Source organism: Cyprinodon variegatus, unplaced genomic scaffold, assembly GCF_000732505.1.
Source record: "Cyprinodon variegatus isolate N-32 unplaced genomic scaffold, C_variegatus-1.0 Scaffold567, whole genome shotgun sequence".
Lineage (NCBI taxonomy): Eukaryota > Metazoa > Chordata > Actinopteri > Cyprinodontiformes > Cyprinodontidae > Cyprinodon > Cyprinodon variegatus.
The window spans coordinates 152355-171833 of NW_015151020.1; the positions used below are offsets into that span (position 1 = coordinate 152355).

The 19479-nt window shown below is 37.5% G+C and overlaps 1 protein-coding gene across 2 annotated transcripts in view; it reads right to left on the reverse strand.

Annotated features, from left to right (window-relative positions):
• LOC107095723 (protein unc-13 homolog B-like) overlaps window positions 1-19479 on the reverse strand; it is a 213717-nt gene that overhangs the window by 100381 nt on the left and 93857 nt on the right. The window contains exon 1 of one of the 2 annotated variants that reach the window (XM_015391972.1): window positions 17455-17972. The exons of the other annotated variant lie outside the window; for it this stretch is intronic. The gene's annotated coding sequence lies outside the window, so the exon portion shown is untranslated. Of the gene's footprint in view, window positions 1-17454; window positions 17973-19479 lie in introns of those variants that run through there. 2 annotated transcript variants of the gene reach the window in all.

The window sequence follows — 19479 nt, forward strand, 5'->3', positions numbered from 1 at the left end:
AAGCTGTACTAGAAAAAATAAAAGATGAATTATTTTCTAATGTTTTATGTCAAAGTCAGCAGGGTACAATTTTTTTCCAGTACCCTTTTCACAAGTGGAAATATTATAACCTTCATGTAAAATCAAAACATCAAAGTTTATGACTTGATCCTTCCAGCACTAAATTCTTGACAATTTGGTATTTAAATAAGGGATAAAAATTGAAGTGGGTTGTAGATTTGGCTTCTGAAGGCATTAAGCGAATAGCTTGATGAAAGCTTGTTTGGCTGTGAGCCTGGAAGATGCTGAAGGACAGAGAGGATGTTTGATCAAAACTCGCAGGTCAAGCATTTAGAAAAATTGCAAAACTGTCAACAAACCTCAGCAGACATATTTCATTCGCTGTTTTTGGCTCTATGATCTTACTGCGATTAAACTTGAAGTAAGATCATAGAGCCAAAAACTATTATTATTTGTTAACATCATGACAGTCAGTCCTATAGACTGCACCAAACAGAGGTGTGGAGACAATCAGACAAATCAGAACTTAAATCCACCTCATATCTTTGTTTTTTGCCTAAATGATAAAATATTTTAACTTATTTACAGACCTTCAGCTTCGCTCAGGCTTTACTTTACATTGTGTTTTTCATTAACATTAAGACATAGAACTTCCTATCCTGTGTTTAATAAGATACTTCTTCATGTACGCCCTGTTTAACTATTCCCCCATTTACACTCCCCCTCTGAAACGGATCCGTGCCGAGTTTGGACCGAGCTTAGATCAGTTTACCGCGCAGAGCTTGGCTCTTACAACCATTTACACATGACGTTAGTATGGTTCTTCGCTTCCATCACGATGCTACAGAGCTCAATGCAGGAATAATGCAAACAAAAATGATGTTGCCCATAACATTCAGGAACTTATGTTTTTTTTTATATTAGTGATATTTCATCATTTGCAGAATGTCAGGTGAAGAGGGCATCCAAGTCAGTTTCGGCATCATCTGAGTCGCACCATGCTCTTTTGATGCCATTTATTGTTAATAAGTTGAGAAGAATTTTGTGTTGTAAACAGGTGAAGAGATCTGTGAATTGCAAAGGCGGACATGCTGGAAACCCACAAAATGAGTAAGCTGACTGTAAATATGAGATAACGCAGTCTACGCATGCACTCTTTGTTATCAGAGAACCGAGCCACATATGAACAGAAAATAATATTGCAAACCACCACTTGAACCTTGGAGCAGATTTACCACGGCAGCAGAAGACTTTAATGGATGTAACTGCTGTCACAACAAGCACTGCAAACTGAGGTTACCCTTGTTAAGGCTCACAAAATTAAACATGAACAGGTTAATAAATAATCATTACTGATTTTAGATGCAATATTCAGATTTTAGGGTCAGATTTTTTGTATGCAACTTAAAAATGTCACTTTTCATATTAGCTTCAGAGTGCCAGTGGTGGTTTGTTGGCATGTGGAAACCTTTTTTTTGGTCGCTTAGTATGGATGGTAAATGGCCTGTGCTTGCATTTATAGTGCTTTTTCAAGTAAGAGGACTTGACCATAGTGCTTTACACTACATTCTGTCATTCACCCATTCACACACACGTACTCACACACTGATTGTGGCAAGCTATACACAGCTGCCCCAGGGCTTACTGAAAGAAGTGAGGCTGCCTTACAATAGCGCCACCAGTCCCTCCGACCACCATCAGCAGGCAATGCAAATGAAGTGTCTTGCCAAAGGAAACAACACTGAAAGCCGGAGCTGGGGCTTGAACCGACAACCCTGTGGTTGAAAGGGAAACTCCTTCATCCATCACTGGGGCGACAGTATTGATCACCCTTAAAACCCATTGCTTCATAGTCACGGTTTATCAATTGACAGCTAGATCCAGTAAAGTCATGCGTAATGTTACAAAGCAAACTCAAGCAATCTCATAATGGTTTCTTAAATAAAACAATGAGTTACTTACTATACATGTACTTTAAATGATTTCTTATAGCCCATATTTGATATTTAGAGAAACAATGGTGGATTTTGTTTTAGAAGCATCATTTTTTGTTTTTTCAGATACCAGGAGGACCAAGCATATTTTCATTTCAGTGGATGAGGGTCAAAACTGCACAATATTTCTGTAAGAAGATGTGTTGCTATTGATCTATTTCAGCAGTAACTGAATCTGACCACAAGTTTTGATCTAGGCAATCCTCTTTCCTCAGGGTTTTGGATAATATCCAGAGCAAAATTGGTTGTATGATCTCTTCTTTGTTTTATCATTTACTGTACAAATAAAACCCACCAATGTAAATGTGATTAATCATAAGCACAATCATTAACAACATTCTGGTATAAAAATGGTAGAAGTGTATTTCTATACGTTGCTGTAAGAGACTGATTTTCACAGTCTAGTCTAAGTTCAGCCGTTCACCATGTGCTTCTTCCATTTGTGCTTTAATGTGAAGATGTATATCCACATTTTCTCCACAACCCCACCTCCCTCAAGCCTCATTTATAAGAATATCCACATATGTAATATTTAGCCATAAAACTACTATATCAGAACTGAATGAGAAATTATGACACTTGATAAAAAACACACTTTAATATACTCCACTGTATCTGAACCCTGTTATAATACTTTTTTATATAGAGCACATTGTCCATCTCTTAAAGCCATACTGCTCTCTTTAACCTGAAATGTATTTAGTATTTATATAATCCCACCCTTTGACTCTACTTTAACCTTCAACATGTTAAACAACACAGTGTTCTTGGCTTATAAAACCAGAACATAGTTGCATTCATAAAGCTGACAGATTGTCCAAGAAATTGCTCTTCCAGGAATCTGATTGAGCTCACCAATTTTGTCAAAGCCTTTTGTCATAATGGCTTTCTCTCTGTCTGGTCCAAGCCTTGTAAAAGCTCTGCAGCATATTTCCTTTTCAAAGGCTGTACGTTTATTGATCGGCATTTTAAATGCTCTCCTGTAACCAGGCAAACAAATTTTGCTCCTCTGCCAACATTGCATTCATTCTAGGAATTCTAAAGACCCTTAAGGAAATGTCAAACTACATGGGAAGGGGAAAATAAGTAAAAAAATAAATAAATACAAACAAATGACGAAAATGTGAAAGTTAGAATTAAAAACATGCAAAACAGAATCTAAAAAAAGAAAGGACACTCAATCACAAAACAATGTGCATATGAACTATCTGCAAAACCTTTCAGAATCCCCTTTAATCAATATCAAGGTGTATGATATCACTCGAGCGATTCAAGTCAACTATTTGTATAGTTATACTCTTCAACTCTCAGGAGACTGTTTTAGAAACTGTCCTAGAAAAAAAAAAACTTATTTCCATATTTCCTTCTACCAACATCCAAAGAGCTGCCAAGAAATGTTGTTGGTTAGGTAATAACAAGATCAATGCAGACATGAAACAGGACATATGTTAACACTGTAAAAATAAAAAAAATCTATTGATAATATAACTAAACTAACAACATCTGATTCAAGAGCAAACAATTTCCTTTTAATACATAGATAGACAATGGCAATTGAAAAGCACAGTTTTCAACCAAACAAAGCTGACCAATCCCCGTGTGAAAATGGTTTAAAGTCAGTATTCCTACAAGTTTGAAGACGTTTGGCTTCCCATCCAGGAAGCTATTTAATTCAAAATGTCTGGATTAGTTTTGACTTTCAAGCTTTATAGAGTAGCCCAACAAAGCCTTTTTATGGCTTCGAAAACATGCAAACTGAGGCGGTAGATTTAGGATTTAGCTCTCAAAAACCTACAATGCAGAGATAGAGTTGATTCCTTCTCACTCTAATCTCAGTGCTCATTGTCATGCAGGGACCAAGACATCTCGCCTTGTTAGCCAGGCCAACAGTGACCCTAACGACTCCCTTTTCAGAGGCATAGGCCAGTATCTGGTATTGCAGGCAAACAAAGACCTGAATGACTCCCCATTCCTAAGGGGTGGTTCTTCCAGTTCAATTTGCATGTTGAACAAAGTTGAAGGTGCCAGGGTTTTTTTTATCCATACCAACAAAGCCATAACAAGGCTACTCTGTAAGGCTTGGAATTCAACGTTACTCCAGACATTTTGAGTACAATGGGCTGCTAGATAGACAGGTCCAAAAAGGACGAGAGAAGGTACTGGCTAGCCAGTGTCTCCACTGGAGGTAGGAAGAAGAAACAGTCCCTCTAGGGATAAGAGTAGAAGGCCTTTTTCTCAAGAGCAGCTTTGACAACATTGGTCTTTCCATTTTCTATTTTGATTTTTGTTATTGCAAGAAATACTGTAATTCGGTTCTTTAGTTTTTGTAATTTGTTAGCTGGGTTTATTAATCGATTCTACAGAATAACCATAGTAGATGATGGAAAAGGGTAAATAATCAAGCTCAACTTCGTTCCCTTTTTTTTACAATCTTAGGTTCAATAGTTGTTTTTTTTCTTAAAAAAAAAAAAATTTCTCTCCTCTTTTATGGTGGGACATGTCCTGTATGTGCATATGTAGACACAGAGTCTCGTTCATACCAGAATGTGAATGATGCAGTGAGGCGGTTGTAGCTTTAATTCAAGGGTATGTTGGTAGTGGGTGAGGTTTAGTGGTAGCAAATAAGGGTTTGTAGGTAGGGGGTGTTGCGATTGGGCCTAAATGCGATCTTGAACTGCAAACTGCACCATCACAATGAAATCACTATTTCTTTTTTACAGCAGATTTAACAAGACAAACATCCTGCAGAAGATTTCCTTTCAAGTAAAAATTTTTTCCCAAAATCTTGTTTTTTAAACAATAAAAACTGAGATGCTGGTTTAATCAGCAGGGACTTTTGCCTTACCATTATTAAGTTTCAACACCATGGAATTTCAATCCAATGGGTGTTGATAAAAAGTAAAGCTGCTCTACTATCATCACCATCATTGTCAGCTTCACCATCAACCTCTGTCAGCACTTATTAACTGTCCAGAGAAGATAAAAACATATATAGCAGAAATGTTACAAATATTAACAACCTGCTGTCTCTTCTCATACCAAAATATTAGTCCAAGATCGTAAACATAAGCAAAAAAACGAAAAAAAAAAAAAAAAAAAATCTCTAGATATTGCAAGAGAATTAAAATCATTGCAAAAGCTGCATGATACATTTTTAAATCTCGTTGATGGTTTATATCTTAAACAAAATTCCAAGATAACTTTAGTAGTAAATTTTTATCATGCCTCAACTATTTTTTAAATTTCCATTTTTACATTTTGTTTCTTCATAACTCTGCTTATAATGTCTAATCTGTGTTGCTTTATTTTCTGGTACATGTCCATGTCTACACAAAAACAAGTGCTCAGTAAGAGTTTTAACTATATTCCTACCAAGACATTGATGAAATCAACCCCTTCTGCCCAGTCATGCTTAAATGATTTGCAGACAATATTTTGTAAATGCAAAATAATTAGCATATTAACTTTGAGATGAGTCATTAAAACCGTTTCCCTTAAGATCAATGAAAGCTGCCAGTTTACAGCTGTTTCCATTAAAGAAACTGCTGCTTTTCAATACCAAGAAACAATTTGGTGGTAACTAACACAAAACTACAAAATAATCAGCTTAATTCAAACAGGAACGATACAGAAGATTCTTACTTTTTAAATTTTTTTTTGGAACTTTCCTGTTTTTCAGAAATACTTCGAAGCAACAATAATTAGCAAGGTCATGCCAAAACCAGCATACTGCACATGAGTATCAAAACACAGAAAATGCATATTTGCTGTTTGTTTAATGAGTACAAAATTATGTTAGGGACAAGGACTGCCTGACAAAAAAAAAATGAATACCCCCATTAGAGGAAGGCTTCATTCAGAAGGAAAGAATGACAGCTAGAAGAATAGCAGGCAGCTGGCTGAGAGGAAAGCAAAGAAAGAGCCAAACAACGAAGGAAGACAACAGCTGTTCGAAAAAAGAAACAACACAGATAACTAGGAAGAATGATAATTTCATATTGTAAAGAGAAAAAGACAAAAGCGTTGCAAAGATTACATTTTTTGTTTTACTAGAGTGAGCTAATGCAGTAAATCTCAAAAAACATAACTCTAACTAAAATCGTCTGGAGGAATTACTTGGCCATAAAGTCATGATTTCTACTATAAATAAGAGTCTAAAATCACATTTCTTTTACAGCATAAAGAAATAAATTAGACTGTTTGTGATGAAAAGCCAACAAACAAACAAACACATAAACAACTGTATAACAGCTTAGCTAACAAAGCCAAACCTTTTCTGACCCTTTCAGTGTTCCTTTGTGTGAACAGCCTCTAAGCTTATAAGCTTGCAGAGGTCAATAAACTCCAAATGATGGGTTAGGAAAGTGGAAGTTTCAATTAATCAACAAATAGTGCAAAGGTACAGCCTGTTCATACTTAAAAATAATTAGTTCAACAGAAATAATAATTAGCTGAACGGAAATAAACCAAGTGTGTTTACATTCAATAAGTTACAAAAGTGCCAATGAGTTGTAAATTGTGATATTAGCATTTATAACCCACTTTGCTGCTTTCTTTACTTTAGTTCTCTTAACTCGCATACATCTATAGCTTATTATATCTGTAAAGTCAATAATGACAGTCCTATTATTTATTCCATGTATCCTTATTTTATGTATTATTTTACTAAAACCATGACACACACATTGAACGAATTTTATGTTATTCCATTAGCTGGTAGGATTAAACAATAAAGTACCTGAGTTTTATATTTGCAATAAGACATTACCATTTTGGTTTAGTATTTATTCATATCAAGGTATCTCATGATGCTGATATTAAAACGATATCGCAAATTTTCCTGCAGTCCTAAAACTTTTATATATAGATGAAGCCTGGCATTTACACAAACTGTTAGAGAAGACATGTAACCTTGTTTTCACTTTATGACATTACCTTAAACTAGGTGTTTTTTGTTAAGGCAATTAACATTTAAACCTTTTTATGTTTGTTCTTTTCCAGTATAAGCTGCGTTTATTTCAACCTTAAAAAGTTGTTACATAATTTTAGTGGACTGGAACCCTATTCAAAGTGTACCGCACGTCTTCATAGTTTGGAACAGTCTAGATGACATTGATGTCTTTACTTCTGCTTCTGATTAAATCACAACATCTGAGTGGACCATATAACCCCAAAACCTGATCGAAATACTTTGTGGTATTCATTGTGAAAACAATAAAATTGATTATGAAACAGTATTTACAACTTCTAGCTTTTTTCACAATCTCCTGGCTTCAGGTGCTTGTTCAGGACATTAGTGACATTTTCAAACATATTGATATCTATTGAAATTCTTAAAAAAAACAAAAGTGGAGAAAATAGTAAAAATAGACTATTTTCAAATGCTGTTAATTAGAATTAAAAATTGTTACCATGAATGAAAATTCCTTACATAATATTTTATTTTCAGCATGGCTCTAAACAATTAAATAAATGGCTAACCCTATGTAACACAATAAAGTCACCATAAGGACAACTGTGCAGCTCCCAAAGCCATTTTTAAGCTTGGTAATGCTTGATGTATCTGCAAGGTCCACGCGGCCAAATTATCATTTTGGGCTTCCAAGCCCCTCTGGGGGGAATATTTTTAACTAGGTGGAGGGATCCAAGGGGAAGAAATGGCAAGTGAGCGGCAGCTACAGCTTAACTCATAAATATAACCATTAGTAACAGATTGTGGAAAAATTCAGGGAAGGAAATTACAGTTGCTTTGAACTGGAGTCGGGCTGGTCTGTGACGGACAGGTCATTATGCTTGACACACGTACTATCCGTGTGGATAATGAGTCACCTTGTCGGGAATATAGTATTTTTAAATGCTTAAACAATAATATTCATCCATCTTCCATCATGCGTATCCCTGCTGGGGTCGCAAGGGGTTCTGGTGCCTATGTCCAGCTGTCAATGGGCAAGAGGCGGGATACACCCTGGACAGGTCGCCAGTCCATCACAGAGACGCACAAAGACACACAACCATCCACGCACACACTCACACCTAAGGACAATTTAGAGAGGCCAATTAACCTAACAGTCATGTGTTTGACTGTGGAAGGAAGCTGGAGTACCCGGTGAGAACCCAAGCATGCTCAGGGAGAACAGGCAAACTCCATGCAGAAAGACCCAGGGCCAGGAATTGAACCCAGAATCTTCTTGCTGCAGGGCAGCATTGCTACCTGTGCAGCAGCTGGGCTGCATATTGTATATTTTAAAATATACAAGTTAAAAAAAACAAAAACAAACAACTTAAAACCTTATAAACAGACACTATATAGATCTGAATATATTACATTATAAGAATATACATTATTTTTCACAAGAAAAATGACAAAGTGAATGCAGGGTCTAATGTCACATCCTTACCCTTCGCCACTTTTTTTTGGCATCAAATTAGCTCACTACTATATAAATATTTTTATATAACATATAAGAAATCCATGTCAGGTGTCCTGATGGCTGTCCTTAGTCTTAGGAAACAAAAATATAAAAAAGGTAACTGCAAAACCGAAGTTATGACTGTTCAAGTACCAAGATGATGCAGACAGCACAAATCATTTATAGAGATGTTCAGTTCTCCAACGGAAGAGGCACTAGTGTAGGCAGCAGTAAAAACGCCTATGTACACCCACTGAGTGGATTGAGTCACGGTTGAGTGGGCATTGGTATTGCTGTCACCTTCATTAGCCTAATTCTCTTGTGCACTGTAATTGATTTATCATCGCCACTTCACCTCAGTCTGATGGCAGCAGTCGTTTTTCAAACTCAAACTGCTCATAAGCTCAAAAATACAATAAGAGCGTGCCATTTCCATTAACGTCACACCCAATTACATGAGAATGTAGCACACAATCATTTAAGTGGAGCACCAAAAAAAAAAAATCTTTGATTATATCCAAAACAAACCTGGATCCCACCATAGGGGATACCTTGGCAGGGTGTGTCACAGTCATTTAGCAGCCACTGTTAGGGTCAGGGAGGCAGGATGTTGGGAAGTGGAAAGTGTAATCACTTTGCCGAGTAAATCGAATGAGCTGGGTCTGTGCCTTCTCTTTTACCCCAATCCGACTCTCCCTCCTCGTTTCCTTAAATGAGCACCTCTTCCATGAACCACCGCTGGCCGGTTGCCATCGGTAACCTGACGCGAATGACAATGGGCGGCCCCCCAAGGCTAATTGATTTAAGTTTTTCTCAGCCATTGAAGAGATGCCAGACAATGATGTTGCCTGTTTTGGCAAAATCCAGAAGAGAAAGAAACACAGTTTTAAAAGGAAAATCTCTTTGATTGTGATAAATAGCCTCTGGAGAAGCAAAATATCTTATTCCATTCAGCTTCATGTTGCTTTTTTTGTGTTTGCCCTGTTTCTTGATAAACTTTAAAAAAAAAATTAATTTAACCCAATCACGTTTTGCTACACTGTTGTAATTTCTTGAGGCAAACACTTACAGCTTTAAAACTTTTTTTTTTTCAGGCATATGGAAAACAACGGGCTGCTCAGTGGTGCAGGGGGTAGCACTGTTGCCTTGCAGCAAGAAGGTTCTGGGTTCAATTCCTGGCTTGGGGTCTTTCTCCATGGAGTTTGCATGTTCTCCCTGGGCATACTCCCTGGACAGCCTAAAAACATGACTGTTAGGTAAATTGGCTTCTCTAAAGTTCTCCTTAAGTGTGAATGGTTGTTGTCCTTTTTGTCTCTGCATTGCCCTTCCTGTGTAAATTGGCAACCTCTCCAGGGTGTACCCCGCCTCTCACTCATTGAAAGCTTGAGATAGGCACAAGTGCCCCTGGTTACCCCAACTGGGTTTAACAAAGTCATCACATTATGGACATGCTCCAGGGATGCCCACAGTTTTGGAAGTCCAGGTGCTAAGGCTGGATAATGGATGCTTTCTGTGGTTTTTCCTTGACCATGACCTGAAACAATCCCTCTTTGGAGGAGGATCACCAGGACAGTAGAGGTAAGGTGAGGCCAGAACTCAGACAGAACCAGCAGTAGTTGAGAGCACAAACCCAGGCAGTGAGTGCACCAGAGCAGGCCAGAGGCAGTAAGCCATGCCCTACTCTGGAGCTAAGGGAGTTGACAGTGGAAGATCTGAGGAGGACAGTGTAAGATTGAAGCAAGACATTGGGGAGTAAGTGCCCCAGTACTGGGGAGAGGTGTGTTAACCACGTTATATGACAACATTAGAGGGTTCATTGGGTCAACAGAAGTATAACCTAGTTTATTTAAGATTATTGAGAGAAAATAAGAAGACAAATCTACTTTCTAAAACAGTCTCTATTATTACCAGCAAAACTAGCTGGTAATGGCACAAATCAGGATTGGGAGTTTCCAAAGAGGAAGTGTAATGTCTTGCCACTTAGCTGTGACACAAGAAAGTGTTTCATAATGGTATTCAAAAATGCATCATACCAGATGTCAGACTACATCAGGGGTGGGCAATTCCAGTTCCTGATGGCCGGTATCCTGAAGGTTTTACATCCTTCCTTTATCAAACACACCTGAAGCAAATGGCTGAGTTACCTCCTCAGTATGCAGTCAGTTTCTCACAAGTCCTCTCAATCAACTAATTACTTGATTCAGGTGTGTTGAACCAAAGGCACATCTAAAAGTTGAAGGATACTGGCCCCCAGGAACTGGAATTGCCCACCCTTGGACTACATACAATGTTCAGTTGGATCTTAGCATGTACCACCTGGTGTTAAAACAAATATAGCTATTTTTTCAGTGTTGTCACATTTGCAGAAGTAAAGTAGCTCTGTACCACCTTATAGATTTCACAACGGTCCCTGCAGGACTCAGAGCTGTCCCTCCATCCCACAACTCATTTAATGTTTAGGTAACACAATAGACCATGAACCTTGTTCTATCCATTTCCTTGATACATCTGCTTCAATGGCATTCAAGTCATTAACCACCTGTCATGCTTTACTAAATCAGATGTATTTTTGGTAGCACACAAAACTACTTGAATTGCTGTTCCTCTCAGATCATCATAATTCTTAGCTTGGCCAAATGCTTGCTTTTTACCACTAAGAAAACCAAATGTATTTCTAAACTGTTTTCAGTCTAACTTTTTATCCACACCTTAGATTTCTTCATTGTTGACAGTGGCAAATGTTGTGCATGCTCCTAGTTCTTTACTAACTCAGTTTGTCCATTGGCCAATCGATGCCCTCCTGTTTTTTTTTCTTTTTCATTTCAGTTCTATGAAGAGAACAAGCAGTCCCCAAAATATGAATGGACTCCAATAAAACAGGGTGTTGACGTTCTGCCATAAAAAGACCTAAGTCTTTTCCACCAGACTTTAGTCATGTCTTACTGCTCACACTTCTATGTACCATTGTTTACTTTAATTGTGGATTCTTTTGCCAAGCCCCCTTTTCAAAGTCCACACTTGAATTAAGCTTGCATCTAAACTGAATTAAACAAAGAATATTACACACTACACATTACTGCATGTAATGTTTTCAGCGAATGGTGATGTTTAGCAAAAGAGCACCTGTGTCTGTGCTCAGAAATGAAGTGAAAAAGATGGCTGAATGTGGTGGAGTTCTCTGCAACATTGGCGGCACGTGGGTTAAATGGAATTCCCAGCAGTTCTTCCTATTATTATTATTCGTATTATTATACACTATCATTCTTTAGTAAGAAATGCTATATTTCCTGTGTGATTATGCACGGGCCAAACAGGAGGAGGCTCACAGCAGACGTAGGTCTCTGCCCCACCTGTTGAAACATATTTTCCTGGAGTGAGAATAAAAATCGGCCTGAACACAGTACCTTCAAGAGCACAGCCATCCATAAGTGAGTGCACCAACAGAAACTCATGCTAAAGTAGAACAGTATTGGACGTGCATGGTGAGCTTCCGAGCTTGTCTGCAGATCTTCTTTCTACCCCTGAAGCTGCAGTTCCTTGTGCGTGTGGGATTTTTTTGTGCAATGGTTGATTAACTCATGCACGAAAGTGGTTCAACATACTTGCGAGTATGTTTGTTTTGCTCTCAGAGGTTTCTACTTAATTGAGACGTGAAAGGGGTAGGGTGCAGAGTGGGATTCGGGAAATTACCTTCCACTCACATGACAAAAGAGCCTTGTTTCCATTTGACTAAAATCAAATTTTAAGCAAAAAAGGGAAATGCACATTTATGGTGCTTCCATTTCGTTTGAAGCGGATCAACCAAAAGCACTGCAAAGTTCATTGCCGTCCTACCTCGTTGACCATATTATTTCATCCCAAATGGCTGTCGTAAATAAGAAGGAGAGGCCACAATCTAGCACTGACCACCGATCAGTAATAAAGGAAAATTTTAATGAATGTGGTGCAATCGGGGAAGTTGGTTTTACGTTAACATTTCAGTTAGTAATGGCGATGTTGCTTTTAGCCAAGTCCACATGCATAATAGAAATATCAAGGAAGAAACAGACAGCAGAATCGGCTAATTAGTCATGCGAGTTAAAGTTCGCAACATCAGAGCTAATGTTTCTATTTCACATTTTGCACATGACTCCTTTTTCGTAAAAGCCAAAAAACACCTCATCCAAGTGTAAAATCTTTTATGCAAATTTCAGGGAGTAAATTCAAAAGTTGCCATTTCCATCAGGCTTTTCAGATGTGATGCTTCAAAATATGTTTTAGAAAAAGCTGATTGAAACCAACCTAATAAGTCACCAAGTGCTTTCTATACCACTTTAAATTATGAGTCTCACTCATGAGTGTCATGTCTAAAGAATTCACCTATTCATGCAAAGCTTATGAAAAACATCTCAAACTAAACGCCAAGTAAACAGTGCTATAGGCAGGATTAATTTAATTTTCTTATGAAATCTTGGCATTTGGGTACAGGTGGCTATGCATCAGGTGGAAACTGGATTTTTAAAACGGCTATCATCATAAGGAACAAATAAATGTCTGTGTCTGTTTAGAGAATGCCTGCATAGTTTAGACCCTCACCCTGCCACATAGTTCATGCACACATTGTTTGATTGATGGCATGAAAATCATTGTGGCCTTTCGCCATATGAGCCTCTTTTTCATGCACATCTGCAGACAATTAGCAGTGTCAGCAATGGTGGATGTGCTGGAGATTGTCTGCATTGTATGCCAGCTTAAATGTGAAGAGGTCGAGACTGTTTTCCTAAACTAAAATGATTCAGGTTATTCTCTCAGCACATAGTTACTGTGAAATATCTCTGTCTTTTCAGTTGGGGTTATTCTTTGTAGGAGTCTATGCCTTGGCAGAGCTATCTAGGGACTCATTAGTAGATCTATAATATTTACAAAGTATTGTGTCTGAGGGTTTTATACAGTAAGTCAGTGCTAATGAAAAAAGGTAAATCTACACTACAGTAAGTTTAATAAATGTAGGTTATAGAACTGTTTAAATCATTTATTCGAAGCCACATACAACTGCAAAGTATTGTTTCTACAACCAAATCCAAGTACTTGATAACAGCATATATTAATCATCCTTTAGTAACAAAATTTGGTCTGAACAGATAAGTAACTGAAATCTTTTATTTTTTATATTTATTTAATTGAACAGATTATTGGTGGGTTTTCTATATCTCTGGGCAAAGCATAATGTTAACATTTCACAGAGAAATATGTGTGTAAGTTTTGTCAGACTGGTAGAACTATTACATTGCAAAATACCATATTATTTTTTACTTTTTTGTATTATATTAAGAATATATTTCTTCTACCAATGCAAGGCTGTTAACAAATGGACATTATGTATTTGTTCCTAATGGGCTTCTGTGATCTAATTACATGTAATTAGACACATATGAGGAATGAGTCGAATGCTGTCTGTAATATGAAGTAATTAGTGTTGTGACTGCTTCAAACCAGATGTTTTATCAAAGCTAGTCATAACGAGGGCATCCATAGAAATAGACATGTGAGCAAAAACACAGTAATTATGAAGATAACTATCCATGCTATATGACCTATGTCTCTAAAAATAGAATCAAACCTGAAAATAGTTTCAAGTAAGATTTTATTGGACCTTATTCAACCCCCTTCTACATCCAATCACCAATTATTAAAATGACTAGTGCGATGTAAAGTGGTTTTAGAGCTGATTTAAGATGTTATCCTTCAATAGAATAAAATGAAATCAAATTACGGTTCCTGTCACTAACAAACGTGAACGATTCAATTGCTGGCCAAGACTTATAATGGCACTTTTATCATCTATTCATCTATTGCATGCATGCATCTATTCACTCCACTGCAGAGAGTCAAGCAGCAAGTCGATTCACAGGCAGTTGCCTGAGCACCTGACAGTCAGATAAAAAGTGTGAGTAAAGCTCAGTTGACAGAAAACAGGGATCCAGGTTAAGTAGGACAAATAAAAAGGGCTTTTAAATAGAAGTATTTTATTTTTGTGATGTTTAAGTCTAGATAAAGATATTGGCGACTGGCTGCCCCACTACCCAAATGACCTTGATTAAGGTAAACAAAAAACAAATAAAAATTAAATTATAAAATTAAAATATTTCAAAATATATTAATATATTTTTTAGATGTGCAAGATAAATATTTAATCTTTAATGATGAGTAAAGCGGATTTGTTTGTCTTCAGATTGGTGATGTATTTCCACCCTAGGTCGCAAACATTTTTCCCATTGACTCTCGTTAAAAGTGGTACTCGAACAGTAGCTCCTCTAAAATACAGAAGAATAGGAGAGCTCCAAAGATATGCCCCGAGCTGACAGGAACTATCATAACAGATGTTGTGCAAGTGATTGACAGGCCGAGTCGCAGGAGGGAAGCAAATTTACCAAGAGAAGCTGGAGGTGAAACAGTTTGAACCTGACCAGCCAAACATCAGAATTAATCAGCAGTCCAAAGACAGATGGAGATGATACAGATGGAGATGGTTCAGCTACAAGGCTTGGCTAACTGCATGCAGCGAGGATAATGCTTTATTTTGCTGCCTTCACTGCCTGCCTCCTTTTTCAAACATTAGGATCTGAACCAGCATGGATAAAGACAAATACTGTAGGACTGATTTAAAGCACTTTTTAGAAAAGGTAAGGAAGCATGATGAATCTGGGATTCACGTAGAAAATAACATAATATAGTGTACTTTTTCTAGATGTTTGTTAATTTACATAGTTGCTCTTTAATAAACACATTCTCAGAAAATAAATAACTTTTATATATAAAAAAATATAAACCTGACTAATAGCTTCTCCACTATTAAACTGGTACATTATTTTAGGTTTGTGACACAATATTGGACCATGCAAAACACAGATTTGCCTTCACAAAGTCTCAGAAGGGCAAGATTCATGTACAAAAAATAAACGTGTACGTGAAATTATGTTTTTTTCAGATGGCCGCTCACACTGAGCCTGGTTCTGCAGGAGGTTTCTTCCTGTTAAAAGGGAGTTTTTCCTCTCCACTGTCGCTACAAGCATGCTCAGTGTGAGGGATTGCCTTTGAGTCAATGAGTTGATGCAATTAACTGGTTTTCCTTAGATAGAAAACTTTGAATCAATTTGACTGTATGATCTGGTTGAACTGTAAAGTGCCTTGAGATGACGTGTTGTGAATTGGCGCTATATAAATAAACTGAATTGAATTGTGATAACTTAGTATACATTTGATTGGTTTTTGGTATGTGCTAAATTTAATTTATAGCTCCTCCTGGAGAAAACTCCACCAGCTGCCACTGGGGACATGGCTAATGTAAAACTTAACAAGAAGACAGTGATCTAACCCCTGTACAACTATCTAGTGTCATTAAGGTGTTGTCATTAAGCTTGGTTGACTGACAAAACCATGCCATAAAACAGAGGAGCTCAAAGCATGGCCCCATTTAACCTTTATTGAGCACAGTTCAAGGTACCAACAATTTGAGGCACCTGCACAATTTATGCAGGTGGACATTTATTTATTTTTTGAGAGTGAAACCCTTACAAAGCAAATAAATCTGCTCTTACGATAGAAAATGTGAGGTATTTCTGAAACTATTTGCCTCCTATCAATCATTTTTGGTATTTCATTTTAAACTAAACTGTGAACGCCTAACCTGGGCAGCAGAGCCACTCCATATTGATGCAGCAAGCCTTGTAATAAAAAAAAAAAGGGCCTTGATTTAATACGTAGTCTTACTGTATGTGGGCATATGTAGTTTTCAGGAGGCCCGTGTTTCTGTATCAAAATTACAGCTTCTAAGAAACTGGAATTGGTCTATTTAATGAATAACTCAAATTACTGATCTATGCAACTCTATTCTATGTCTCTATATACATATAGATTTATATGTGCTAATGTTTTTTTTTTAAACTAATTTAATTATAACCTGATTTTTTAGGTTGCAGCTGTATTTACTGTTCTGGAGGTCCACATCAGGTATCCGTCATACACACAGTAACAAATGCTGAAAAATGACAGTTGCAATGGTTGCATATCTTTCCTCTCCCTGGCCCTCTGTTCAGTGTGCTCACTCAGGCAAATCATTTAGAGGATTTCTGGATATGGGTGACAAAATTCAGACCTACAACCAGTGCTTCCACACTAATGATTATCACTTCCAGCAGCTCCAGCTCACCCCTTCCAGTCCCATTTCCCTGTGTTGGAAAGACATAGTACATACCTGACAGCAAAAATATTTTACTCATCATCTCTGCAAGTAGCCCTGAAGGCTGCTTCAATGCTCACAAAAACAGTTCTAATAAAAATAAAAGTAATATTTCTAAATCTACCTCATATTGCAATATTTCTCCAGTTTATCCTAAGCAAAGGTCTTGACCCACGGGTTGGCAATAAGGCAATAACACTAATTAATATTTCATGACCCTTTGAGGAAACGTTTGAAGCCTATTGTGAAGCCCAGGAGCCCTGAAACCTTGACAAGCTCACACCCTTCTCATTACAGTGGGACAACCACGATTACTGTTCCCACACAGTGAGCTGTTTGGTGAGGCCGCATAGAGCGGGGGATCTTATTTTTGGTTTTCCTTTTAAATGCAAGATACAAGAGGAATAAGAATCACAGGTAGTATAGTATATGCATAAAAATAGTCTGAAAATGAAAAAAAAGAGGTGACTTGGAGGCAAAAGGAAATAAGTTCCCTATTTCTTAGATTTCTTTTCAGCTGTTATGACTCAAAAATGACTTTTAAGTATGAGAGTATGATGGCAAGGAAGGAAATGTGTTTCATTTTGAGCACTTACTACAGCACTTTAAATCCTGCACAATAAATTCAGACCTGCAGATGTTCCTAAGTGGGTCTTCTGAGAACCCAAGAGGCCAATTAAGTCATTAAGAAGCCTTGGCTGAAAAAATGTTTTTGATTTATTTGACATCTAATCAGCTCAGAAAAGCCTGAAAGCATTCAAATGTCTTAATCTTTAGTCTCTTTTATATACTTTGTTAGAGAGTCACTCTCAGATGAAAACTGAGCACCTACCTGAAGCAGAGGAAGAAATAAGTGGAAACTTTCACAGCAAAATCCAAGCTTCCATAAAACCCGAGAAACCACTATCCAACATCAACACAGAGACTGAAGGACCTGCTTTACAAACATATGTAGGAAAATGTTTGGGGAAAAAATTCAAGTGATAATCTGAGATAATCCTCTGTTGTCATAAAGTGTAATCCTGTTAGCGTCATGATCATTTCAAAGACTTAGTGCATCAAGTGTTGATAGAAAAAAAAAGAAGTTAAGTTGCCAGGTTTTCCAGGTCTGGAATCATGACGGGCGTGTCATAATCTGCGACTTTCCCTGCATATCCTTAGGGCTCCTCCTTCTGGATCGCAGCTCTCACTGAGTTGCCTTTCCAGCCGTCTCTTCCACCTCAGGTTCAGCTTAGACTCAGGCGTCCCCTCTTCTTCTTTCTCTTGCTGTTTTACTCTGTGGCTTCCTCTGTTTCTCATCCTCCTCTATGTGTTTAGTGGCTTTTATTCTTTTTCCTCACCCACCTCCTTCTATTAGCTCCACGATCGCAGCTTGTTGCACAGCTGACAGAAGCGCAACATCTCTAACGCTCACTCTCCTCCCTCTCGCTCGCTTTTTCTCTGCCTCTCTCAGCTCCTTCTGTTGTTATCAGTTTTCACTTTTCACTCTCCAACAGATACACATATGCCATAGTCTAGGATGCATATGCACATTTTGCATGGATATTTTACCAGACAAACTATTTAGACTGTTTTTTAATGTGAAATGGCTCCAATATAAGAAGAAGCAAGGGAACAATACTCAAGGATTTAAAAGGTTAAAGTCTGGGTTTTCAAATATATATTTATTCTAATTTAATTCACAAACTACAACTAAATATGGGTAGAAATGAAAAAAAAAAAAAAAAAGCAGTTAATGCATAAAAAATTTTACTGATTTTCTCCCTGATTTAACCCCAATTAGGAAGAGTCTGTATCAAGCTGTCAGTCAAGCAGGAGCAGTCAGTGATATATAAGGTGAAAACTGGAGTCTGCAACGGTGTGAAGGCACCCATCCCCTCCTAAGTAGCAGTCAAGCAAACACATTTTGATTTCTTTGAGGCAGACCTGGATGTGGTCAGTGTAAATGGATCATAGACCGAGCTGCTAATGCATGCTGAAAGAAGCCAATGAAGAGGAGAGGCTGCCATATGGTGGTATCAGCTAGCTGACTTTCATACCAATGTATTTGTAAATATAAAACACTCTAACTGTAAAACCACCAGGGTTAATACACGTTGTTAACTAACTGATTACAATTACATAATAATAAAAACATGTAATAAAAATATATAAAGCAACTGAGAAAGCCTTGAGTAAATAATACATGGCTCTATTGGAATCAAACCCCCCAAAAACTCCAAAACATATTGAACATAACTGTAAAATGATTTATTTCAACAGGTAAATAAATATGGCCTATCTGAATTCTGAGTGTCTTCTAGACAAAGAAAACGGATCAAAAAAGGAACTTTTCGTTCATATATTAAGAATATATTCTTAATGATTTGTCAGATATGATATAGAATGATGTTGATAGCAAAAGAGGAAAATGCCATCCACTGAGCAGAGAATATAATTGTTGGACTAAAACCTGTCTCCATACAGGTAAAAATGTTATTCATTCAATTTTATCTTCCCACCAAAACTCAAAGTTTATGGCTTTCATGCATAAAAAATCTGAAAACATGAAGAATATGTTCAAAAGTTCAGTTTTCATTCATATTTCAATCCTTTTTTTCATCGTGTGTGTTGGGATCTGGAGGTCTGTCCACCTTTCTCCAGCAGAGGGCGCCCTAGGTCTCCTGGAGCTGAAGCTGACTACCACACCTGCGGCTCGTTTGCTCATCAGGAGACCAGCATTTAAGCAGTGGCAGAGCAACACTCCAGTGCCAGAGTGTTAAGCCAGTTACGGTTAGCAAGCCTGAGCCAACCAACCTGTCAGAGAATCAGACTTCCCTGAAACCTTAACCTTAACCTGAACCTAACCTGTTTTGTT